The 26102-nt window shown below is 31.0% G+C and overlaps 2 long non-coding RNA genes and 1 other non-coding gene across 5 annotated transcripts; 1 reads left to right on the forward strand and 2 right to left on the reverse strand.

Annotated features, from left to right (window-relative positions):
* Nucleotides 1–354: 354 nt before the first annotated feature.
* LOC133820155 (small nucleolar RNA R71) lies at nt 355–462 on the forward strand. Its single transcript, XR_009886584.1, has one exon. It is a non-coding gene; the product is annotated as a small nucleolar RNA R71 (small nucleolar RNA).
* Nucleotides 463–4343: 3881 nt separating this feature from the next.
* Nucleotides 4344–7355, reverse strand: LOC133818872 (uncharacterized). 3 transcript variants are annotated; one of them, XR_009886141.1, is made up of 3 exons: nt 7126–7355; nt 6849–6899; nt 4344–6169 (listed from the first exon to the last, which is right to left on the reverse strand). It is a non-coding gene; the product is annotated as an uncharacterized LOC133818872 (long non-coding RNA). The 3 variants fall into 3 exon arrangements; XR_009886140.1 differs by having other exon boundaries at nt 4344–6899; XR_009886142.1 differs by having other exon boundaries at nt 4344–6899; nt 6995–7355.
* Nucleotides 7356–19830: 12475 nt separating this feature from the next.
* Nucleotides 19831–24459, reverse strand: LOC133818873 (uncharacterized). Its single transcript, XR_009886143.1, has 5 exons — nt 24030–24459; nt 23774–23822; nt 21578–21639; nt 21332–21407; nt 19831–20334 (listed from the first exon to the last, which is right to left on the reverse strand). It is a non-coding gene; the product is annotated as an uncharacterized LOC133818873 (long non-coding RNA).
* Nucleotides 24460–26102: the final 1643 nt, after the last annotated feature.

A 26102-nucleotide genomic window follows, 5' to 3' on the forward strand; every position in this document is an offset into this window, starting at 1 on the left:
GTCCAAGAATCACTTGCCACGTCATCGTTCTTGTGGTTCTGCTTGGGTAATCATGTGTGGTTTTTGGCCATTTTTCGTCATTAAGACCTCAAACTGCTTTTTCAAAGTTTTTAGTTGGGCCTTAACACTATCATCTTCTCAAAGTTGATAGATCACAGATGTTTTATGTCGGTTGGTGCTATCAGTAGCTCTTGGACCAGTCCAGGTGTGAGATTTTTTGTGGTTTCTTCTAAATATTCAAGAGCATCATCTGGCTCTTTTTCGAAGATTTCACTATTGCATAGCATTTCTACAAATTGGCGCTCACAAATCGTGAAGCCTTCATAGAAGTAACTGACCAAACGCCAGTTCTCATAGCCATGGTGCGGGTACTGATTCAACAGATCCTTAAATCCTTCCCAGACTTGACAGAACGTTTCATTGTCCTTTTGGGAAAATGTGGAAATCTGTTGTTTTAAACTGTTGGTCTTATGGATAGGGTAGTGTTTGAGAAAGAAAGATTTGGTCATTTCCCCCCATGTTCCAATAGACCTAGGTCTCAAAGAGTATAACCATCTTTTGTCTTTGTCCTTCAAGGAGAAAGGGAAGAACTTCAATCGCACAGAATTGACATTTTCGGCTCGGTTATAGAATGTGGCTACTACCTCCTCGAATTCTCTAATATGCATGTATGGGCTTTCTTTTTCTATTCCATGAAACATGGGTAAGATTTGAATCATGCCAGGTTCAAAGTCTAATGCGGGCATATTAGGAAGGAAGATAATGCATGAAGGCGTGGAAGTGCAAGTAGGATGGAGGTAATCCTTGAGAGTTCTTGGTTGTATTTCATCATTGTGAGCCATTGCGAATGGATTATTATCAACTAAAGTTTGTGGAGAATCAGGAGTGGTGGAAGGAGTTCTGGAATGAGTGGTGGATGAATTGGAAGAGGTTTCACTAGAAGTTTCATGATGATTCATCCACTTTCGAAAATGAAAATTTGTTTTTAATTTGTTTTTATTTTTTTTATTTTTTTGTTAAACTTGTTCCCATATAGATTTGGAGATTTTAGGGTGATCTCCAACGCCTTACTAGAACTCCCTGAGGTTACTGAGTAAGTATGGTGGATTTCAAGTTAAACACTTTCGACCAAACAACCTTTAAGCAGAGTGAAATTACTTATTTTGACAGATCAAGCTTGATTTTCTTATAGTCAAAAGTTCAAAAATGTAATAGTGCAAATGTATATGCTCGAAATGTTCCCAGGTCGATTAGGAAGGTTTCTAAGGTACCGCTTGAGACCCACACTTGCCTAGACTGAACACCCTGGGGCTCCCAGGTAAGTGTAGGGATAACGCTATCACAAACCTTATTTAACAACCAATCTTTCTAGACAGAACAATATCAGATTTTACCATTTGTAATATTACACAATTGTTCTCAATACTAAATGTTTTATGATTGAAATTTTATGAACAATTTTATGCATTTTTATGTTTTTTTTTTCAAGGAAGAACTAAATTCTAAGGAAGACTAAGGGAAAAAAAAAAGAATGAAAGATCTAAACTAAGAACCTAAAGCAACAAAATAGTCAACACAAAAAAATAAAGAAAAGAGAATTAAAGTGAAGATAAAATAGCAAGCTTAATCTTTTTTTTTTAAAATATTTATTAAACTAAAAAAATAAAAATAAATTAAGGAAAAAAAGGAAAGAGAAATGAAATTAGAGTTAACTAAAAAGAAAAATATAAATTTTTTAAAATTTATTTATATAATGTTTTTTTTATGTAATCGAAAAGTAGAAGAAAAAAAATTAAGAAATAAATAAATATATATGTCTTTTTTTTATTTTTTTTTGTATATATATGTATATTTATATATTTATATATAATTTTCCTTTTTTTTGTTTTACTGAAAAAGAAAAGAAAGAAGAAAAAATATATATATAACTATTTTTTATTCTGTTTTTTTAATAATATGCAAATTAACTAAAATTAGAAAATAAAAAGAATACAACACACAAATGAAAAAAAAAACACTATACTAACACAATATTCATACCAACAAAAACGCAAATAATGTTACTAACATTTTGGTAAAAATTTCACTAACACTTTTGAAAACTACCTCCCCGGCAACGATGCTAAAATTTGTTTAACACCCAAATTGTGACAACCACCAAGCGGTAGTTGTAGTAAAATTCGGACGGTCGATCCACAAGGAGGTAACCTAAAACCAAAATATTAGTAGAAAACTAACACAAAAAAATAGTAACATGAAATAAATAGAAATGGAAATGAAAATAGATTTGAGATTTTGATGTTGTCTTTTTGATGAAATGATAAAATGAGACAAGTGAAATAAAAATAAGGTGTAATCAAGAGTTGAGAAGTATAAATGTTTCAAGAATCATCCAAATGGTTGTTTGGTTACTTAGTTACATGATTTACAAAAATACACAAGTAAATAGTTCACATCCCAACATTTACTTGGAAAATCTAACATTAAAGATCATATTCTTTTCTAACAAAAGTCCATTTGAATTATAAAGTTCTTTACTTTAGGAGCACAATGTTAATCTTATGAAAAATCTAAAAATGACAAAATACCCAAGGGCAATAATGCAATAGAAGATTAGGCATAAAATTATGTATCAATATTACTTTTACTAATTAGAAGCACGTAGAAAGAACATGACTAATCCTATATACTATTAGTACAAGTAAATAAAGATAACAAAATAAATATGAAGATGAAATAACATAAACAACTCAAATGCATTATATTAAGAACATAGTAAATCAAAGTCGCAAAATAACATCACTAGCATATGGAATCATCCCTAACCTTCCTAGGAAGATTAGGCCATTATGCTCATGATTCTCACAAAATTCTAAGAAGAAAGTGAGTATAAATTTTACTATAGTTTTTTTACTCTAAAAATTACATACAAAATGTGAAAGAAGAGTCAATATTTATAGAAGAAGAAAATGACTAAAAAGAAATTAAATTACAAATGAGGTTTACAAAATAAATCTGAATTATTAATAATAAAATATGATTTTGAAAAATTAAATCTTATTATTAATACTAACCTAGCTATTTTAGTGAATGGTCATTTTATCCTTTTTCTAAACACTACAAAATGTGAGCTTTAAAGCTCAAAATGGAAGGTTAAAAGCCCAAAGTGCACACAAAGTGGGCTGGAAACACTATGGCAGCTGGTGGGTTTTGACCAAATCACAGCCAATGCAAGGGAGCCATGTGTCGCGGCTGGAGCAAGGGAAGGTAGTTGGCAAGCGGGTCACGTGGGGCTGCTCGCGGGTCAGGGGGCGGGTCCCGCTGGCAGGGTCGCGAGTTTGCGGATCGGGTCACGCGGGTTGCTGGGCTGAAGCTGGGACACATGGCGCAACAAGGGTGCACCACTTAGCACTGGGAAGGGAGGGAGGAGGCAGCGGGCTTGGGCTTGAAATGGGCCTTTTGGTTCCAAAAATGTTACTTTTCACTTATATTATTCAACTTTACTTCTTTGTTTCTCTTCTTGTATTTTATTGATGCCCAAATAAAATTAATTCCTGAAAATTAAACACAAATTAAATTAAAATTAATATTTTCAATTATAAAATATATTACAATAACTCCATGAAAATATTAATTAAAACTTAATTTATTTTACACTTTAAAACTAATAATTTGGCATTTTTGAGCATCAATCATGTCCTCAAGGGACTCTACCAGATTGATTCAATTATGTCTAACATGTAACGCCCTGCATTTCGGGCACCTACTAGTAACCGGTTCACACCAATGAAAACTTTTATGGATATTATTTTGATTAATAATATAGGCTTTAGAAGCCAAAACCATGTTGTTCATGATAGACACACTACTACAAAAGCGGAATTTCCTGATAGTTTTTAACTGTCGCTATTGAGCAACGACGACAGTCAACTAACTTTCGTATTTGCCTATACAGGCATAGGGGTAGCTACGCCGACAGTTATTAGGTGTCGTCGTTGCGGGCTACGCCGACAGTTATTAGGTGTCGTCGTTACTGGCAACGCCGACAGTTATTAGGTGTCGTTGTTGCTGGCTACGCCGACAGTTATTAGGTGTCACCATTGCTGGCTATGCTAACAGTTATTAGGTGTCATTGTTGCTGGCTACACCGATAGTTATTAGGTGTCGCTGTTGCTGGCAATACCGACAGTTATTAGGTGTCGTCGTTGGTTGCAAAAAAATTATTTATTTTTATTTTAAATTAAAAATTATGATTTAAATGAAACATTTATCTTCAAATCTAAAAAATTATAGATTAAAATAACAAAACTTATACAAAGTATTTACAAATCTAATAAAACAAATTTAGGATAAATATAACACTACTACTTGACTCAAAAATCATATAGTCTTGTCTATAAACATAATCGTCTTGACCTTAAAAAATATATAACTAAATTTACAAAGTAAATAATTAACCACTCAAAAAAGAATAATTTACTCTAATAAAAATTACAAATAAAATAAAACACTAAATTCATTGTCAAACAACATATCTTTCTTCTTCTTGTCCTTGTACTCACCCTCGTCACCAATAGTCTTTCCAAAGTAAGAATTGGCTGCCATGAATTTCTTTCTAAAATCATCTCTAAAACATGAAAAGTCATATTATAATACACAAAACATGAAAAATTATAACTATATTTTTATTGTAGTGTAGATTTTTTTCAAAACAAATTGTTAGTTTTAACAGAACCTGTCAAATACTAACAACACTCTTGAAGAGATGCAATACTAACTAATTAGTGAAGCATTGTCTATTTTGGTTCACAATTTCTCACTGATGAAGAGATGAAATGGTAACTAATCAGTGAAGCTTTGTCTATTTTGGTTCACAACTTGGTAACTATTCAGTGAAGCATTGCCTATCTTGCTTGTCCTGTTAAAATGCCAAATACCATTTGACAAAACTACAAAACATCACTCCAATCTTCATCTAAACAGATACAACACAAAATTGTTCCAAATTGCATGCAAAGGTACGATATTTGCATGAGTAAAAAATATGGTTAAAGGTACAAAGGTACATTGCCTTGATGATCAAAATAAGCAAAACTTTATGAGCGCAAACTAAGATTCAACTTAAACCCACATCGAAATATATTTCAAGCAATAGTGTAATTGGTAACAACTTAAAAATCTGATTTCAACTATTTTCTTTTCCATTCCATCATAGGAGCAACACTACAAACTGAATAGCAAACAACCCAAACATGAAATGTAATTTAGCTTAGTAACTTTTCATTGATTAAATTCAAAATATGCAAAATTAATTTGATGTTCCCCTTTCACATCACTTATGCTCAATGCAAGGCACATATAAGAGTTAGTTTTAACTTTAACTTGAAATATGATAATAAAATACATACGTGAGTAGCTAGGATGCCGAGAGAGAGGGACCTAACGGGAGCACATAACAAACCCAAAAAATTTCCACTTTCATACAAAAAAAATAGAATAGAATGAATACAACAAAAAAAACATATATATATATATACAACCAGATTCATAGAGAGAGAAAACTAAAAGAGTGAGCTAACTAGCCTAACAAGATTTCTGTGTTGAAGTTTGGATATCAATATCATCTCATTCCTACATTCTTCATCGTCTTGTGATGAGTTGCAAGACAATATTTCTACTGCTACTTCTCATGTAATTGTCTGTGCAAATTTCCAAAGCATTATTTATTAACAAATAAGTTCACTCACATCTATCTCATTTTAATGCATATATTGGATTCTATTTTCTCTTGAAAACCAAATGACCTTATAAACAGGACTAAATATCCTCAAAGTCGTATTTTAATGCATATTAGTATATAAAACACTCAAAGTATCCTTACTTTATACATAAATAAGAATATAACTCTCAAAAACACCAATAATGTCTAAAAAGAAAAAATCAAAATCCAATTTCTTTTAACAAAAAGTCTTCAAAACTTTAAACTAAAGCAAATTATGATATAACAGAGCAGTACAAGCAAAGAATTGAGCATCAAACATAAAGACATTCCAGAAAATATATTTCATTATAGCCAAAGCCCAAACTTACAAGGTTAATCAATCTCCTTAAATAATGAAGGCACAATTTATGAAAACAATAAAGAATCATTCTTCAAAGTGATGAATTCCTGCACAAGCACAAATTATCATTTTGAACCAAAACTGTTAAAAGCAATATTCAAGGCAATTGTCCATAAGAGTAAACCAAAATATCATACATCAAGCATCAAACAAATTGAAATCATCAAACTTTACAAATAAAAAAATAAAATTAATAACTTATATCCATAATTTAGTTAAACTTTGAGAACTATTTGAAGCTATAAATACAATTGATGAAAACAAACACGAAACATGGTAAGACTAATTTATTCACACAAAAAAATTAAACAAAACATCCTGATTAGTAAAAAAAAGTATAGAACAATTATTATAAGCACAAACATTGTAAAAGATTATGTTGTCAAAATTAAGAGAAAGTGTCTAAAGTATCTAATGGCATCTTCTAAATACAAATTTTATACTTTAAATATTATATCTTATAAATACAAATAACCTAACATTATTTATATATATATATAAACAAAGATAAAAGGAAAAAATTGACTTGTTTCTATCAGAGAGAATCAGACATAGTACAATAGAGAGCACATGAAAACTGATAGCAAAACAGAAAAAAGAAACAATAATTGATGATTAAAAAAAACTCAAATACAAGCACGCATTTATGAATTTTTATTGTAACGTATATAACATAAAAATTGAATAGACTACACATTACCATAAATTATATAAATATAAACATACCTTAACTAGAGTAAGGGAGCTCTGGGGAGCTGAGTGAGAGTGAGACAGAAACTGAGAGATCCATATTCACCAAAACAAAAACAAAAAAGAATTAAAAAAAACAGAATAGCAATTATAAAAAAATAAAAAATAAAGAGTCTCCATACTTGAGAGAGTGAGACCGGAGTGAGAGAGGGAGGGCAGTGAGATTGAGAGATCCCCTTTCACCAAAACAAAAGAAAGAAAGAAAACAACAGAAAAGAAATTAAAATATAAAATAAAAAAGCAATCTCCATACCTGACTGACTGAGAGAGGGAATGGACTGAGAAAATGCCCAGCTCATGCGCCATCGAGCCCAGACCTGAGACCCCCCCACCCGCCGTCGAGCCCAGCCACCAATCGTTGCCGTCGAGCCCAACCCCGAGCCCCCTACCGCCGTACAACCCAACCCCGACCCCCTGCCGTCGTCGACCACCATCCCCCGACCCCCTGCCGTCGTACAACCTTCTCCTTTTCTTCTTCTTGTGGTTTTGTGCTGCTGAGAAAAAATAATGAAACCTAGGATTTTGTCTATTATAAAATTGGTTTTGGGGTCAAGGCAAAAAATAAAATTGGGACACCTATATAAATATTTTTATATTCATTAGTTGTTCAATAAAATTTGTTGGTGTAGTGTTAAAGAGTACTTAACTTGATTTGGAGGGTAGGGGTTCGAAACTGACTAACTCTCCATTATATATTGTTTTTTAAAAAATCAAAATTGTAAATATTATATGTGTACTATTTAATATCATTAAATAGTTTGACAAATTATTCAAATAAATTTTTTTAACTAAGACTTTAGTATTACAAATTAGTAATTAATATTTTTTTATAAAATTAAATTAAAGTATTGTTACTCTTACTATCATAATTAATTTAAAATTTTATATAAAAATTATTATAAATACAAAAGTTAATAAAATGAAAAATTTAGAAACTAAAAAAATCTAGTTTTAAAAGTTTTTAATAAATACATAATTTTAAAAAATACATATTTACATAATTCAGCTTATTTTTAAAATTTTATTATTCATTAATTATAATTTTTTATTTGAATTTTGGCGACATTTTAGGACTGTCGGCATTAGACTTTTATTAATTGTCGGCGTTGGGGTCAATAGCGATAACGTTTAACTGTCGGTATTGGTCTTGAATTAACTGCAGGCGTTGGGGTCAATAGCGATACCTTTTAACTTTCGGCATTGGTCTCAAATTAACTGTCGGAGTTAGGGTCAATAGCAATACATTTTAATTGTTGACATTGGTCTCGAATTAATTGTCAGCGTTGGGTTCAATAACGACACATTTTAACTATCAGCATTGGTCTCGAATTAACTATCGGCGTTGGGGTCAATAGCGACAGTCAAAAGCAACGGTGATAGTTATTAGTTGTCGGCGTTGGTCTCTATGCCTACAGGTTTTAACTATCGGCGTAAAGTCCCACTAAGCAATTACGACAGTCAATGGAGTTGACTGTCATGGTTGGGTGTCAGGAAAGCCCAGTTTTGTAGCAGTGCCATTAAGTGTGATGTGTGATTGCAGCCAAATTAGAAATTTCGATCTCGAACCGACAGAAAAACCTTAACCGGATAAAATATTGAATAAAATTATGTGGAATGATTATGGAAAAAAATAATACGGGCATAAAATTTATTGGAAATTTATATTAAAGTCAAATAGTTAGACTTTGTAAGAAAAAATCTCTAGATATGCATTTTTGTGAGAAATGCACATTTTAGGAAAAAATGAGATTTTGGTTAGTTGAATTATTTTTAGTGTGATGTCCCCTATTTTGAACACACATTAGTAGCCGGTTGGAGTCGGTGAAGAATTATGTGGAATATTATTTTGATAATTGTTATTATACGAATTTGTGAAAATTCGTGAATTTTTATAGTTGTTGTGATGATCCGGGAAATGATCTAGTTTTATGCAAAGAAAGATTAGTCTCAAACCAAGGAGTAAACTCTAATGGGAGAAAAATCTCTGATTAAATAAAATAGGAAATGCTATGGCATAAAATTTTTTTTTTTTTTTTTTTTTTGCAACTGGGAATTTATTGTTAAGCCAATAAATTTTAAGAGAATTGATTGAGGTTTGAATTCACATCAACCAGGTCTAAGAATGAAAATTTCTTGCTCGGGACTTTAAAGGCATTTTGGTCAATATGTGATAAATTGACAAAATTATTTGATATTGTGACAAATTTTATTTTTGGTCACAAATTAATTTATTTAATTATGCTTGGAGATTTAAAAACTATAGGTTAAAAATTAAGGGAAAATTTAGAGCACAAAATTCTCAAAGGGCCCTTGGGTTCCTTATATGTGAGGTAGAATAAGCAATGACATAAAAGTAATTTCAAAGGGAAGAGAGAAAGAGAGAGATAGAGGTGGGCGGCAAGGCTAGGGGTAGACCCTAGGGCTCTCATAAGCTAGGTTACATACCCCAAAAGCTAAGAAATGAGAAAAGTCTCTTACCTTTTTATACAAGCCAAAACCAATCATTTCTCAAAATGAAAAACACTCTCTCTTAAGCTCTCTCTCTCTCCAAAACCGAATACACTCTATTTTCTCCTCCATTGCTGCAAAAAAATTTAAATCCTAGAGAGAACTAGTACTCCTCTTCCCCATTGGAGAAGAAAAGGCTTCAAGAAGAGATTTCATTGTCTATTGTAAGTATAATGTTCCCTTGTACATTTTTTCTTCTCTTCTCCTTCAAACTTGAAACCTAGGGTTCTTTGTGCATGCATGTGATCTAAAAGTCATGCATGGCCTTGTTCTTGTGTTCTAGGGTTCAAAAGAAGCATTTACTAGTTGGATCTCAAAGTTGAACACTATTGTGATCAAATAAAACAAGGTAAAAGTTTTCTTGTAAGTTTGCATGTTCTTGTTGTCCCCCATCTAAGTTCTTCCTACCCTAATCCTTTCTTAAAAATCTGCATATGGGAATTGGGGCTTAGTTTTGAGAGTTTAGAGCACCAAGGAAAGCTTTTGAAGAGCTAAGGAATACATCTCCAAGCTAGGGCTTCAAAGGTAGAATCTATGGTTGCTTTCCTTAAGTTTTATGGTGATTCTTGTAGATGTGGTTGTATAGGGTATTTCAATGGTTTTGGAGCTTATTTTTATGCTTATGATTGAGGTTGTGTGATATGATGAATTGCATGCATGCATGTGGCTAGGGTTTATGCTAGAAATTCTTGTTGTGGTTAAGTGTGAGTAAAAATGCATGCTGCCAAAATTAGTGGTTTGGCTTCCAACAGGTAAGATTGCACCTTACTGCCCATATTTCTTTATCTTTTGAATGGGTTTTACTATTCTAAAAGCTATGAAATTTTGTAAGATGTTAGTTGATACATGTATAAGGGTCCTTGTAAAATTGTACAGGAAAATTTGTTATGGTTTAAAAGAAACAAATTTTTAAAGTTTGCCCTAAAATCTGAAAAAATAAAAATTAAAAAACAACTTTTGGGCAGCAAGCACTGCACATATTTCTTTAGTTATTTTAATGGGTTTTAATATCCCAAAAATTATGAAATTTTGAAGCAAGTTAGTTAATATATTTATCAGGACCCTGTAAAATTTAAGAGAAAAATGTGTCACAATTTAAGAGAAACAAATTTTCTAAGTTTGCCTTAAAATCTGAAAAGTAGTAATTTCGAACCATAACAAAAAATGGTTTTTGGGAGGTTAGTTCTCCTAGCCTAAGATGAGTTTTGACGCAAGGTTTTCACCAAGTTCTCTTCCTTATGACATAGAATAAGTGGACAAAATTTTAAGGGTTTTGGCTAAAAACTCAACATATGGCAAAGGTTTAAAAATAGACTTTTATCACTTTAAATAAAGAAGTAAAAGTAAAATGGTGGAAATTGGAAAATGATTCTTTTTATAAAAGTTTCTAAGGATTTGGATGTTAAACCAATCTAAAATCAGTTTGAGATAAATAAAATATGATTTTTTCCATTTTAATAAATTAAGAGTCCAATTACCCTTCTTTTTCAAAAATACCACAAAGAGGTTTTAGATTATCATTAAACTTGGTAAAAATAGAAATTTAGGTTAAAAATGATCTTTATAAACAAAGGGTGACTTTTCAAAAATAATAATAATTAAAGAGTCTAAAAGGAGTATTTTGTTATTATGAAAGGAAATGGTGAATTTCATAAAATGAAGAAAAATTATTGTATTTTTCTAAAGATGCGATTTTGTTAACTCTTTTTTCTAAACTGAAGTACCAAATGATCAAATAAGGTAATTCCTTCTTGAATATAACGTGAATATACTAGTGTGTGCTTGTAGAAGTAGATTACACTAGTTTTGTTTGGTTCGTTAAGACTAGGGTATGCTTAATACCTACTCTTGCAATGCGTTTGCATTCTGTGACTAAATGGTAAGTGTTATATTATTTTATAATATAATGTAATATTATATTATTTTATAATATAATATTTTAGATTAAATAAATGTGACATAGAGTGTCACATATTGTAACATATAATAGAGAGTTACATTATTTGGATATATGTGAAATATCCAAACATGAAACATATTTGGTGTTACAAATTCATCACAAATTTGTAACTCCTAAATATCACCCATTATTGTGTAGATTTGTTGTTACACAAAATTGAGATGAATTTCTTAAAGCCATATGAGAAATGGCTGATAGAGATGTGATTTTAACTCCCATATTGTGTATGGAAGTTACAAAATCAAGTGGGAATAAATTGGAACGTTTTGGAAAAAACTGAAAAATTTGTTGCTGAACTTGACTGAGGGTCGCGGCGCCTGGAACAAGCGTCGCGGCCCTAGTGGATGACAGCTTCATACAATTTCGGTTTGTATCCAATTTTGAACGATTCCAACAGCCAAGTAACTCCCAAATCTCTATTTTAATTCCATAAAACACCCAATTAATCATTGGTAACAGCCATGGGGTCGGTGGAATTTGAAATTCAAAGGGTGTCTCTAAACTCTATAAATAGGCGCCTAATGCTCACTTGTAAGACACAACTTTTCTATCCACTAGAGCACTTGGCTAGAAACACCTTGAGGCTTGATTATTCCATAAAGCATTTCCTATAATCTGTGAGAGATCCCTTAGTGCTTGAGTTAGGGGGAAATAAGCTTTTGGACAAAGGTTTCAAACCTTGTTCAAGTTGGTGATCCCCAACACTCTTCACTTTGGTTGTGTGAGTGAGAGTTTATTGTTTTGGCTCTTGTTCTTATTGCTCTTTCCTCTTTTCTTCTTATTCTATTTACTTGTTCTTTTGTTTAAAAGTTGTAATCCTTTTATTTCCTTTGTTCAAACACTTCTAGTTTACTTGTATCTTTTTGTAATAGAGTTTTACTTTCTATTTCTATCATCTTACATCTCCTTCTCCTTTTATTTGTATTTTTCAGTTATATAGTTGTAACACTTTATTTAATCAATCCTTGTCTATTGTAATATTTTTCATAGAGTTGTAATATTTTCTTACCATTTCCATTGAGGCAATACATATTTTCCTAACAGTAAGTAGGTTTGGGTTGGAGCCAGAACCTTAGCGTAATATAGTCCGGGTTGGAGCGAGGACACAGTAAGCTAAAGTCTAGGCCGGAGCCAAGACATGGTAAAAATATAGTCTGGGTTGAAGCTAGGACATGGTAAAATATAGTCCGGGTTGGAGCTAGGACATGGTAAAAATATAGTCTAGGTTGGAGCCAGGACAATGGTAATATAGTCCGGGTTGGAGCCAGGACATTAATGTTGGAACCGGTTTGAGGCCCGGATCCCTTGCTGTTAATCTATTGATTAGTTATGATATGTGTTATCTATCTTGAATATTTTGGGAATTTTCTGAGTGTAGGTTATTGTGATATGTGTGAACTTGGTTGTTAGAAACAACCAAAGTACTTATTTCAGATATGGCTATATATCATGAATTTCTAGAATTTTCTGAGTGTAGGTTGTAATGATATGTATGAAAATTGGTTGTTGGGTGCAACCAAAGTGCTTGATTTTCTGTTATGGCTATTATTGAGAACTTTATGATAGGGTTGGAACTTATCCAATACCCTAATGACCGGTAGCGATATCTACCTTAGGTGGACCCGTTACTAAGTTTTAGTATACTTGTGTGTAAGGTTATTCTTAGTAAGCGTTGTCGCTTACCTAGTTGTTCATGTTGTAGGTAAGTGCAAAGACAAAGTAGATCAATGAGCACCAAAGTCTACTTGTGGATATGTACATGTGGCCTGGCCTGGGGAGGTTTTTTTTTATGGATCACCATTTTGAAAAGAAAAAGCTGGAAGTTTGTTATTTCAATGGGATAATTGTTTTGTTATAACTATGTGGAAGAGTAGTTGTATTTCCATTTGCTAAACTAAAAGTATGCGCACATGGTCTTTTTAAAAGTTTTTTATTTATAGATTTTCGGTACAATGAGTTAAAAGTAAAAAGTTTAAATTTTCATATGATTTTGGTCTTGCATGTTTTGGGTTGTTACATTGAGTAACAAACATTGGAGTGTGACCATTTAAATTAAATAGCAAGGTCTATTTAATTTAATTACCTAGATTGAAATTTCAATTAGATTAAGTAAAAAAAAATTACCACAATAGTAATTTTTTAGAAAATTACCATTATACTGATTAATTAACTTAAGTTAGATTAATTAGGAAATGAATCAGAGGGTAATTAGGCTATGATGGGTGGCAGCTTGGAGGGGTAAAAGGGTAATTTTATGTCCAAATCTTACCACCTATAAGTAGTAAAAATTCAACTAAGTCTTCATTTTTCACACGAGTTTGTCCCTCAAGAATTCATTTTCTCTCAAAATTCTCTTCCTTCTCTCTAGCTTGGCCGAGTATCCCACGTGTTGTTCTCTAAATTTCTTTCATCAATTTCTCACTTAAACACTCACATCACACCTCTTTCTTCTATACACATAGTTTTAGGGTATTGAATGATGAGTTTGAAGATAGAGAAATGCTAGAAAAAGCTGGAACAAATCAAAGGTAACACTCTTAACTCTACTTGTCAAAGTTGAGCTTCTTATCTTAGATGAGTTTGCATGTGAGTATATACTGATTTGTGGTATTACTGGGGAATGAATAAATATAGAGGAAAGGCTATTCAAGGGTTTTAAGTCACTTAGAACACCATCAAAGCCATCAAGAGGTATATGGTCACCTCCCATGAATTTTATTCAAATTTTCTTGTTGAAACTGCTATGATTAATTTATTTGATGTGTTTAAATTATATTTTGGGACTGTAATAATGTTTATCCACTGTTTGATCATGCATGCCAAAATGTTTGGATGATTGTTAGGGTTGGAATCCAACATTCCATAGGCAAAACTAAGACTTTGTAAGAAAAATATTTAAGCCTTGACTTCCAAAGGCTCAAGCGAGTTGTATACTTATTCGATTCTGGATTTTCTTATTTTCATGTTTAATTTGAGATGTCTAGATGTTAATAGGGCTTATAAATGTACAAAAATATTTTATAATGATCAAGATATGAGTTTTACAAAATTTATGTGTAATCTAGAAAATTATTTTTTAAAATTTGGGTAAACAGTCGACTTTGAGTGATATTTTCTATGGAAAAATAATTGAGTTTTTTGGCTGATTTTTGCTTATTTTGTTATTGGTACATCAACTTGTAAAATTTCAAATAAAAATAACAAATAGGCTTAGAATTATGGGTTTTCAAAGTTAGACAACATTTCTAGATAGCTCAAAATAACTTCTAGACAGCCATGTTTGAAAATTTGTTTTGTTAAGTAAAAAGTTCAAATAACTTAAGTTTTGGTATAGCTATTGTTTACATATCTTAGTATATGCATAATAATTTTTAGACCTAAATAAAAAAACCAAAGGGATTTTATGAACTTCCAAAGTTCACTAAAATGATGGGTTTTTCTCTAGGCAGATTTATATTGAGGTTTTTTAAAATAGTTTTCACCAAGTAAAAAGGTTTAATTTTTTATGAAATTTGGCGAAAAAATTCTTGAAATAGCCAAGTTTAAATCTGAAAAGTTTGAAGATCATTGGAGTTATATTTTTTAAAATATAAATTTTTAAACTAGGATACCTACAACTAAAATTTATAAAGTTTATACTAAAGAAAAATAATGGAAAATAATTTTTTAAGTGTTTGACTAAGTATTAATGTTTTGTTATGGTAAACAGTATTATAGGTTTAACTCATTAAAAAGATCTGAATATTAGGATAACTAATATATTATTAAGCTTTTTTTAACTGGTTTAAGAAAATTTAAAAAGGATCCAATACCCAAATTTTTGAAAGATTTACACTCACATACCTTATAATATAAATAACTACTAATTTGAAACTAATATTTTAATATACCCATATTATAATATTAATTAACTGAAACAACAAACATTCAAATTTTATTTACCTATTTATTATACCAACTTTTTTTTATCATAATATATCACATTCAATATATTTCTTTATATTATATATTTCCTTATATAATATTATATACCTACTAGTATCAAACGACATTGCTAATTTAAACAAGCATATCATTATAATTATTCAACTATCGAGTATCAAACGATATTGATGTATAAACATATTCTAATTAAAGATGATACCAAATAAGTTTGATGGTTTAGCCACTATAACAAATAGCCACTATTCATATAACAAATGTTATCCTTTAAACCAATTTCAAGAAATATAAAAAATGGGTAAGGTCTGTAATTTTCGTATTAGATTGGATGAAAAATAAAAAATAAAAGTAATAGAAACATTAAAAAGCTACCAAATGGTACCCAAATTAATTGCTTTGCTCAATATTGGACTACTTGGTGGCAGCTTATGATCTTCAGTCAATATATTACTCTTCAAGTTGGCTACTAGTACAACAAAGGAGTTGTATTGCTAATAGCCAAACTATATGTAATAGCAACAATAAAAACTACCTATTAGTATCCAACATTTAAATACATTGCAGTATAAATCCAACATAAATTTATATTTATATACTCAGTGATATATATTACATAAAAAAACTACCTATTAGTATCCAACATTTAAACATTACAAACTACCATTTGTTATCATACTTACAAGAGCTATTGTTTGGTATCCAACTAGAGTCTCAAAAACTACTTTTTTTGTATCAAAAGATAATAATTGTAGAAATATATTCTTAATAAAAATGAGACCAAATAAGTTATATGTTATATCCATTATAACAAATAGGATATGCTTAGAATAAACAATAAACAACTACCAAACAGTATCCAAAATGCTTGTTCTTCATCTCCTTGGATTATGCAGTCGATGACTACTTATTTTTTAATTTTCCACTAACCTTGTAGTATAACCATGGTGTTTCTTTATTAATAATAAAACCAAATAAAGTAAATAATTAGTTATATGAATTAATAATAAGTTGGTTAATTATGTTATTTTAAGAAAGTTTGTATGTTAGTGAGTATTTAAGGAAATAACAAAGTTGGTTTGTTAGTGAGTATTTTAAGAAAGTTGGTATGTTAGTGAGTATTTTAAGGAATTAACCATGGTATGTTAGTCGGTTATATATAAAAATAATTAATACGTTTTGGGTATATATTTTTATCTCTAACAAAGTTGTAATTATTTAATTCAATGTGTATAGATATGTAAAGTCCCCCAAATTTTAATTAAAATATACTTTTTAAATGAAAATCAACTTTTTATTCCAAATTCTCTTAATTAATCTAAAACTAATCAAAATTTATTATAATTGTTTCTTAATTTTTTTATTTCAAATTTAATTATCGAAGTTTTTAAATAAAGTGATTTTATTAGAAAATATGTGATTTTATTGGTAAAAATCAAAGAAATGATAAAATTGGTTAAGCTAGGAGGCTTCTAAAACTAGTTTCTTCGACTAGGCTCGATAGTGAGAACGGAGTGGGAAATGCCGACTATCAAATAACTAGACTTGTTAAGAGAAGTTTTGTCGAAAGTTTTAAATGCCGCTTAGAATACTAAATTAAGTAAGGGTGATAATGCCCTTACTTAATAAACAGTAACAAATAAATGTCCTGATGGTTTATTTATAACTTAATTGCCATAATTAATCTAAGTATATTGTATAAATTACAGTATTGGCTAAAAAGAGCGTATAGCTGTGGTTTAAGGATATGCGCTTGGAGCAAAGGAATCTAAGTAAGTCAACATTTGACTTCTCTAACTACAACATGAAACATACTAGAGTATTGAATGCTAGAAATAGGATATTACACTAGTTTTGGGAAGGGGCTTGATTAGAGACAATGACTAGGGGGTGCTTAGACCCTTTCTTGGATTGTGTGGTAAGTACTCCGCCCATGATAGCAAAGTGCAGATGGTTTCTAGCTTTGACATTCTTTTGGTCCGGTTCAAGTCTGTAACAATTATTATCAGTCTGGTTCTATTACGTGACATTTATTATCGATCCGGTTCAAGTCCGTGACAATTATTATCAGTCTAATTCAAGTCTGTGACAATTATTATCGGTCTGGTTTGAGTGCGTGACAATTACTATTAGGTCCAATTCAAGTTCGTGACCTCTAGTCTAGTTCAAGTTCGTGACATCTAGCTAAGGGTTAAGAATATTGGTAAAACCTAGAAGTTTTGACGAGTTGGTGTAACTTTAGTTACACTCTTGATAGTACTTATGCCCTGGCAATGCGAAGGTTACCTTGGTTGGGGATTTAGGGCAGGGTTATTAGTGTTGAGAGCTGGGTCTCCACTATTGTTTTTTTAAAAGGGGCGCCCAAACGCCCTGACTTTATTGACAACCCCCAATTTTGCTTCTAGGATCTTTGTTATGAATATTGTTCGTATATATCTGCTTGTTTTGGGATTTTCTACGTGCAGGGTTTATTTGAATATTTCTTATTATCAGGCATAACCATAAGTTGCCAGGATGCTTTGGCGTTCTTGAATTGTCTGTTTAGGGTCCGGATTTATCTAGAACCCTAATTCTGTAAGTGGTTTGATTTTCGATCAATAACTTGGTCATTGATCCCTATATGCTTTTATGATTTAATGCTGTAAGGTTGAACTTACTCAGCATTTTCCCTTGCCTAGTTGTTTCATATTGTAGGTAAGTGCAAAGGAAAAGCGGAGAAAATTTACATGTGGCCCGACCTTTGGGGAATGTTTTGAGAAAATGTCCTTTGGAGCTAATACTATTTTATTCGTTATGCTTAAACCATTTATCTTTACTTTAAATGTTTAAGAACAAAAGTAACTGATTAAGTGTGCGCACACAACTTTATCTTCTTTTTTTTTTTAAATATGTGAATTTTTGGGACATGTTTATAATGAAAATGTTATTTTCCACATTATTTTTTGTCTTGTATTTTCAGGTCTTTACATAACCACACTTGGAAGATTAAGGATTTACCACAAGGATTAAAGTCAATATGTTGCAAGTTGGTATTTCGAATAAAATACAACACTAATGAGACTATTCAAGCCTATAAAGCAAGATTGGTGGCCAAAGGGTATACATAAAAGGAGGGCATAGATTATTTTGATACCTATGCACCAATCGTAAGGACAACATCTATAAGATTGTTGTTTGCCTTATTATCAATACACAACCTATATGTTCATCAAATAGATGTCAAAACAAAATTCCTAAATGGTAACATTGATAAGGAGGTGTACATGGAGCAACCAGAAGGGTTTGTTCTAAGGGGAAATGAACATAAGGTGTGTACGCTTGTTAAATCATAAAATGGTTTAAAACAAGCACCAAAACAATGACATGAGAAGTTTGATGAAGCCATTGTTTCAAATGGGTTTAGACACAATAGTTTGGACAAGTGCTTATACTCTAAGACTTGTGATGACAATATCATTATAGTGTGTCTGTATGTTGATATTATGTAATGACATGAAAGGCATAATAGAAACAAATAGATTTTCATCTTCTAACTTCAAGATGAAGGACCTTGGAGAAGTTGATATCATTCTAAGTATAAAAGTTAGAAGAAATGTGGATGGGTATGCCTTAGGTCAAGCTCGTTATGTTGAGAAAATGTTTGACAAGTTTAGTCATCTTAATATCAAAGAGGCAAACACATCCTTCGACTCAAGTCTAAAGCTTGAAAAGAATGAAGGGAGAGGGATGGCTCAACTAGAGTATGCAAATGCAATTGGGAGTTTGATGTATGTTGCTCATCTACTAGAGCGAACATTGCATTTGCGGGTAGTAAACTAAGTAGGTTTCCTAGCAACCCAAGTATCTTACATTGGAAGGTCATAGAAAGAATATTTGGATACCTTAAAAGGACCAAAGAGTTATGCCTCCAATATTCTAAGTTTCCCAAGATACTTGAGGGATATTCTGACACAAGTTGAATATCTGTTGTAGAAGATAATCTCTCCACAACCGGCAAATAGGGCGAGTGGCTAAGATATCTCATGTTGGAGATACCAGAAACCACAGTTGATGTATTAACGATTTCAATACATTATGATAATCAAATCACTTTGATTAGAGCGTATAACAAGATCTATAATGAGAAGTCTAGACATATAAGTCTATGACATGACTATGTAAAGAAATTGATTGATAAAAGTGTGACATTAATTTCATATGTCAAATCTTGTGAGAACTTAGCGGATCTGTTTACCAAACTTTTTGGGAGAGATTTGGTGAGTTCTACAAATAGAGAGATGGGACTAAAACTTCTTAATTAATAGATTCCCCAATGATGAAAATTCAACTCAAAACTTGTATACAACAAATGTAAAGTTAAATGAGTAAGAACAAATCATTGATAAAGGAAATAGTTAAAACATTAACAACTTAAAGGTCCCATGAAGGATGAGTTAATGTTACTATTACAAAATTGACGTGCGACGACAGTTTAAAACTATCGTAAAAATACTCGTACATCAGTTATGATACTGTTGTGTTATGCAATTATGCACTAACATGAGACGACAATTCAAATAAAAGAGTCGTCCCCAGTATTACATGAGACAATAGTTTTTTAGCAAGGGTCGTTACATAAGACAACAATTTTTTAGCAAGGGTCGTTACATGAGACCACAGTTTTTAGACAAACATCGTGCCATGTTTTACATGAGAAAACTACTTTGTAGGAACTGTTGTCTTATAGATAAAAATATATATATAAAAAAAATCCCACATAATTTCAAAAAGTAAAATTACATGATCAAAAGTACTTGTTTTTACTGAGTAAAACTAAAAACTATAAATTCACACTAAGTTTCATTTTTGATAAAACAACTAACCCTATAGTTACCCTAGTTGTGACTCATCCGCTCAAAATAGCTTGGCAGCCCATTAACTTCGAGTCCCATTATTTTTCTCAAGTGTATGTCTTCATCCCAAGATACATGTGTTGCGACTCTGCCAATAGGTTCAGTCACAGTCATAACCTTCCACTAATCCTTCCAATCACAACAAAAATATTTCAGCAAGGTACTGCAGAAAAATAAAAGTTCATAGATAAGAAACATAAAACAAAACAGAATTATACTAATAAAAAACAGGAAAGTGAAATGATTAAAATGATGTGATTGTGATTTCCTTGACTAGTTGATAACTAATAACAGCACTACATTTATGATACTTCAAAGTTGTTGTGAAGTGTGTAAAAGAACCAAGAACTGTTGAATGATCTGTTTTTCTTGTGAAGATTTAGTCCTCTGCTTATATATACAAAGACAAAGTTATAGCTAAACAATAGAATCATTGTTATTGGCTCATTAATAATATTAAACTCAAAAAGCCTTATTGAATTTTATTGAATTCTATACAGTCAAAAATAGTCTATAGCAGAGTCCTAAACTGGTATATGTATTTAACAACATATTCAAAGCAACATAACTAGCATAATCTAGTTTGAGCTTACAACAGTATCTCAAAACTGCACATGGCAGAATTTAAGTAGCATGAGAATATGTTAAAACTACAACCTGTTCAAATGCAGAATTTATTACCAAGTATTGCAAATAGCACAGAACATGGACAATCAATAATCATGAACTAAAACAAAACACCAAAGTAATACTTGGATACACAACCCTGCAATGTCCTTGCTACTCATAGACTTTATTAAAGGCAATTAGTAGCTACAGAGAAGAAGCATATGCTATGTGTGCCTTTATGTTATTTAATTATTAATATTATTAATAGTGGCTTTTCTTTGATATTACACTATTACATGAGTAAAATATATAAATCAATCATAAATATTCAATCAAAAAACATAGTACAATGTTGTTTCACCATTTTGCATCCCACGAATAATAATTAGTAATCAAATAATAGAAAGAAAGAAAGAAACAGAGCACTTAATATATATTAATAACAAAGATAAACTTGAAGAATGTGAGAATTAATCTTGAGATTGTTTAATGGTTCCACTGCAATTTTAGTGAACAAATGAGTATAGCACGAAATCTACATTTTAACGTACCATAGATGGAAAACAGAGCAGTTTTCTTTGAAGAGTGGCTATCCTCTGTATTTATACAGTTTGCAAACAAGAGCTCCTTAAAAAGAAAAACAAACAAATTTGAGCAAAATTCTAGGCCTCGTAAAGAGCTAAACAAAAAGAAAATTTGTGAATATACTTATTGTTGCTATCACTTCTTTTGGCTCAAACATAAAATATATATATATATATATATATTCAAAAAAACATAGAACATCTGAGATGTACCTGCCATAAATCAAGAGTTTTTCATGTGTCTATTCCTTTCAATAAAGCTTTTGTAATTGTACCTGTCATGAATCAAGAGTTTTCGCTGCCATTACATTATAATCTATACTATAGTACTCCAAAAGATATCTGTTAATTATAAATATAGATTACACACTCTATGAAGTATACATCATATAGTGTTCTAAATAATGATGATCTTAATATGACAGAAGCAAAATACAAGACAGGTTTTTCATGACACTGAAATATTGCTTGGATAAATTTAACAAATGCTGCAAAGTAGAGACAGATGATTTTGTCATTTTTAATTAATTGTTGTAACTTAATGAACTATAACATTGATGCAGCCATTGATAGTCACAAACCACTAACACTCAAAAACATCTTCGGTAATGTTATAATACAATCCAACTACACTAAAGAAAGGTCACTCTTACTTAATCACCAAACACATTGACCAAACTAGATATAATACAGGATGTCATCATGGCCCGAAATGTTCAGATTACATATAGAGAAATGAACCAATTTATTATATAACCTGAAGCAATTCAAATGCAGCTGGAGACTCTTTGACAATTGACTCTTTTTATTACTATACGTATAATGATCACTTTATATAAGCGGAGACTCTTTTTATACTTATATATATTTATATAAAAAGGTTGTTTTAAGGATTATAATAAATGGCATATTCATGACTTTCTCTGATATTTAAGATATCATAAGGAACTGGAGCTGGAGCTAAGGGCTTCTGATCAAGAGCTGATAAGAAGCTCAAAAGATATGAGGTATAAAATGTGGAATTTCATCTAAATCATTATGATATTGACACACGTAACTGGGAGCTCAAAGAGACACGGAGGGATATGTAGTGGTGCCAAGAATAGACAGAGGCATAGCCATGACAAAAAAGGATTGTTGTTGAACACTAAATCATAATTGTGTTTGTCTACTAGAGTCTTTTGCCTAAATGTATGTCTATATGTACATAAACTACCAATTCACAACCAGACAACTTACATTTAGACCATACTCGTTTGATGTGCATCATTAGATGTCAATACACATTCTATATTCTTTTTGAATGAAGTACCCTAACATATATAGGCATTTCACATAAGACAAATAAAATTGAAACTATATATATATATATATATTTGCGCAATTGAAAGTTGAGGAAAATTAAAAACAACCAACAATATAAAAAGAGCTTGCAAACTCGAAAAACAACACCCTCACAAATCAGGGAAACTAATAAACACAAACTTATTAACCATTCTAAAAAATACAGAACTTTAACCATATGCATATAAATATATGAGCTTTTGAAATCACCACGTACAAATTGATAACAGAGAAAATCCAATTTTTTTATTACTCTCGTGATAACTTATATATATATATATAATATGCCAAAGTTATCAATGAATCCTTGAAATGCCTCTGAATATATATATGATTATTACAAAAACATTGTAAGGAATGCAGAATTGAAGGTAAACCCAGTTAAAAGAAAATCATTTTTAATTTAATTACAAACTCAGCAATTAAAACTTGTAATTAATATACTGAATTACATTCATAATATTGGGTAATTCTCATAAGATCTTTTTTTTTTTTAAGTAAACCATATCCAACAATTATGAGAAGAAAAAAAAATCTAAAATGAAGAGAAAGTAATAGATACAACATTTTTATAAGGGCAAAACGATTATAGATGGAAAATACATTATATAATAAATAAACAATAATAAAACTTACAATATGAATTGAGATACAACATGTGGAATAGAGGTGTTATATAGTCTCTAAACCTCTCCAAAGACAGGGGAACACAATATATTAGACAGCAAAACAGTGGAACAAAGATGACCATAGTAAATTTTTGTAACTGTTTCTCCTTAATTTGCATAAATGTAGAGAAATTCTTATTCACAAACTCAATCTATATATATGCCGATAATTTGTATATATCTGAATTGTTTTTCAAACATTGAGTTGCAGAGCATACACTTTACTATGGTGGAGGTGATGGTGTTATTTCTTCGTTTATAAAGTTAAATGTCTAGAAAAAATAAAATAGCAAGAAATCTTTAATAAGATATTTGAACACAGAAACTATTAACATGAAGATTCTGAATATTAAAAACGCATTTAATTCTCATATATCTCACTCAACAATACCCATACCTTAATAGCTGAAATCAAACTTGAAGACACACGCCATTATTGCACAGAGCTAATAGCATTTACAGTGAAAGAGAATCAATATTAGGAGACTAGAATTTTTTTTAATTAATTTAATATTAAATTAAAAAAGAAGAAGAAGCTAAATTAGCAAACACACTTTGTCAATTTGTTTTCAGAATTTTAATTAAGTAGACAGAAACTATGTAAAAAATGGTTGATGAACAGAGAAATATTATATATATATACCTAATCTTACCATGTCATCATAAGAAGATAGAGAGAGCAAGGATACACAGAGAGGGAGAAGGACGAGAGACTCAACAAGTTCAACAGTTATATAGATTAGGTTTGGGGTCTGGTCACGTCAGGGAGAAGGCTCGACCGAAGTTTTGGGGTCTGGTTCACGTAGATCCCCGTCGCAGTCTCCGTCGAGCCTCCCGCGCCAGCCACCTGCAAGAGAAAAGGGTGAGACAAAGAGAGAGAGAGCTGAGAGGTTAGATGTGAGGGAGATTTACACTATGATTGGCAGGGAGGAGAGATGGGTGGATGGAGAAGATTGGTGGGAGAGTAATGGAATGAGAGGTAGAATCTTTTGTTTGGCAAGAGGAAGAGAAAAGAGAGGAGAGAAGGAGGGTCCATAGCTTCAAAATTCATTCTCTCCGAAAAGGGATCCAACAAATCTATAAAAAAAAATACTATATAAATGACATATATATGTTTTTTTTTTAAATAATAAATATTTATGTTAAAAATATAAGATAATAATTTTAATAATTAATTTCCACTTCTTTCTTTCGAATTCACTCCTAATACTAAACAATTATCATCTCTATCCATGGTAATATTTGTCTTTCCTAAACTCTCCAATCAACCTTCTTTCCCTTCTTCCTACTAAATATAGTTTTAGAGTTGAGAATAAGAGGGAGATAGGTTGGATAGAAATGAGCATTGTTAGAGTGTGAAAGGGAAATAGATAAATTATGATTTTTAATTTAGGATAATATTTTTACATAGTAAATTAAAAGTCAGGCCTTAATTTTTTTTTACAAATTTTGAATGTTGAATTTATATAAAAATACTACTACAAAAAATATATATTATATTACTTAAAAATATATACAATACACTAAACATATTTATTACATTATATTAAAAAATATGTATTTAAAATAGTAATATTAAAAAATATGTATTTAAAATAGTAATATTAAAAAATATGACATCGTACAACAGTCTAAATAGAAATTGTGTCACGTGTTAAAAGAAGACATGTGATGACAGTCTCATTAGAATTGTTGTATTATATAAGTTTTTAAGTACATGAGACGATTGTAGTGTCATGTCTATTTTTGACATGAAATGACAGTTCTACGAAAATGGTTGTTTGATGAATGTTGTCTAAGTACAGGTTAAGCCATTGACTTTTAATGAAATTTAGTTGAAGAACAATAAGCATCTCTAAAGGTAGCAAAGATGTTGTAAGAATTTCACATATGTGAACCTAGAAGTGTTGCCGCCTCTCAAGAAAGTATGAGTTTTCTCTCCGAATGGTTTATGAATGGATCAAGCACAAGGCCATAAAAAGTGTTAAGCACGAAAAGTGGAAAATACATGAGTAATCAGATAGAGGTATGCGAGACATTACCGATTTTGATCACTAGGAATGTTGGGTTCAATTTTTTAAGAGTACCTTAACATTACGATAGAAGCTTTGTACTGTTTTCACTTAGATAAAGTTCAAACCCAAAAGGTACTTTATTTTATGCACTAATATCATTTGGCTAGAAGAATGAGGATGTATGTATTTAACCAAGTGGGGGATTGTTGAGATTGGTTAAATACATGGTAAAATTGGTTAGGCACGAAGATGTGCAAAAACCATAACGATTTCACTAAAGTCAACATGTAAGAGTTGACTTTCTATATAGGCATTTATAAATTATCTTTTTGGGACCAAAGTGTAATATGTACTTCCGTTAGTAAGAGGTATTTTGGTAATCTGGCTTGTGTTAGGGTACTATGGTAATTTGTATATTTTTATGTGTTTAATTATTTGAGCTATGATATGTATGATTAATTATATATGTTTTATTTTATGAAAATGTTAGTCAGTCCACACATATATTTCTTCAAGTTTTAGTGGCTAATAAGTAATAGTAGTTTAAATAAGGGGTTGTGCATGCCAAAAATCTACCAAGGAAAAAAGGTCTAGTCCCTTATTGAAATAAATGGTGAAGGGTCACCGAAGGCATCAAGTACATGTTGGAAGCAAAAGGCTACTATGTACTACCAAGAGGTTGTTGATGCAGAAGTCCCACACCAAGTATGA

Source organism: Humulus lupulus, chromosome 2 (genome assembly GCF_963169125.1).
Source record: "Humulus lupulus chromosome 2, drHumLupu1.1, whole genome shotgun sequence".
In the NCBI taxonomy this organism is placed as follows: Eukaryota; Viridiplantae; Streptophyta; class Magnoliopsida; order Rosales; family Cannabaceae; genus Humulus; species Humulus lupulus.